Source organism: Solanum pennellii, chromosome 3, assembly GCF_001406875.1.
Source record: "Solanum pennellii chromosome 3, SPENNV200".
Taxonomy (NCBI): Eukaryota; Viridiplantae; Streptophyta; class Magnoliopsida; order Solanales; family Solanaceae; genus Solanum; species Solanum pennellii.
Window position 1 is genome coordinate 57,015,117 of NC_028639.1, and position 2,095 is coordinate 57,017,211.

Below are 2,095 nucleotides of genomic sequence, written 5' to 3' on the forward strand. Positions count from 1 at the left end.
CACCTTTTGTATAATACACTTGAATAAGAAGAAAATTCCTCTTCTATCTACTTCTCTTGCCTTCTTCTCTCTATAATTATATTTTTATAAGCTTGATTTTATAACACTATTTAATTAATGATAAATTACGTTACCATTTGGCTTCCTACAATATACTTGCTCTGTTCTTAATTAGTTGTTCACATTTTTTAGTTGTCTCTTATTATTTGTCTATTTAGACAAATAAAAAAGAACAAAAAAAATGTTGATTATACCCTCAATTAATTACTTTGGAAAATGTAGAATTTCTTAAAATATTTAAAATTTGTAATTCATCAAACTTCATAATTAATAGGGATAAAGTGGTAAACTCACTACATCAATTATTGTTTTTCTTAACAGGTGGGACACATGGAGTAGCATATATGAACAATTTTTAGTGGTAATAAATATGCGCATAAATAAATAGTGCTAAATTTTTTATTAATATTAGTTAATTGTCATTGAATCTAATGTAGTTATAGGGCTTAGAATCATTTACTGAGAGTTTTAATTGCTTTTAAAATATATTTTTAGTTAATCAAGTACTACTAAAAATTATTTTTGGTGTAGTGATGTTAACACCAACGTACTTACTATTAGGGGTGGAGCCAACCCTACCCCAATCCATTTGACAAATATTTTTACTATTTATACATGGTTAAATTATTTTCATGTATATATAATAAATGTCAAATTTGCTTCGATTAATTTGTGTGTCTAGTTCTTCACATATTGCACCCCTTATTAAAAATTTTAGATCTGCCACTATTATTTCTGTATGTATGAAATGTTATTATAATTTAAGGGGTTAATTTGTTGTTCCTTAATTCTATGGAGTATGTGAGAATGAAACAAATAGTAAGTCGTGGATTAATGTAATGGAAATTATGAAAAAGTTAAAAGTGACTTAGAGACAATCTTAAGTACGTATCTATCAATGTAAATCTAATCAAATCCATCTAAAATCGTTGATTATAGAAATATTAACGTTAAATCATTTAGCACAAATAAAAAACCTTCCATCTATTTTATGTGACAGTTTTTTCTTTTTAGTCATCTCATTTGGGATGTCACTTTGCTATAATTAAAAATAATTTAACTTTAAAATTCCCTTTTTCCCTATCGTGAAACAATTTTCAAGCACACAAATATTTAGGAATTGTTTTAAATCACAAATTTTAAAATTTTTTATTTTTTAAAAATATTATATTAAATTAAACGATGTTATATAAAATAAAACGAAAGAAATAACATTTTTGAAGAAATTTATTTGTACCAATCAAACCCCGAGATCATCATGAAACTAATGGAAAATTGATCACTTAAGTCCATATAGATTAAAGATATTTAAAGGCGTGGCATTGCGTGTCACTTGTTTAGCTGCTAGCTTGCTTCATGCATTTCAGTTTTCTTTTGTTTAAAAATAAATAAATCCTACTATTAACTTAATGATTCGTTGAAAATTACGAGGCTAAAATTAGATTTTTTGTAAATTATAATGATAAAGTTAAGACTTCTCTAATATTACCAGTATAAATGTGAACCTTTTCTTTACATCAAAGATAAATCAACTTTGTAGCAGAGAATCAATTTCTATAAATTATTGTAAAGTATAAAAATAATTTTAAATTTTTTACGAATAACGAAGAATCGCACTCTAAAAATTAGCAATTGAAATAAAAAAAATTATATAAGCTAAGACCTATATTAATCCTTGTTAAATTGATTCAAGACTCAAGTCTCATATTGTAACGACCTGTTTAGTCGTTTTGAGCAGTAGAGTTTATTCTGGTAATAACTGTCAGGGTCGACGGATCCCACGACGGACCGTCATGGGCACGACGGACCGTCGAGGGGGTCTCGTTCCAAAACACTTAGAATCTGAAAAATTTGGGTACTGAGATCGACTCTCTGAACTTCACGACGGAATGGCAGGACGGACCGTCGTTGGCACGACGGACCGTCACAAACCTTCCCACAGAATTAACTCTCTGAACTTTGTGACGGACATGCAGGCGGACCGTCACAGTCGTGACGGACCGTCACAGACTGCGTAACCCTGACTGGGTCGGAG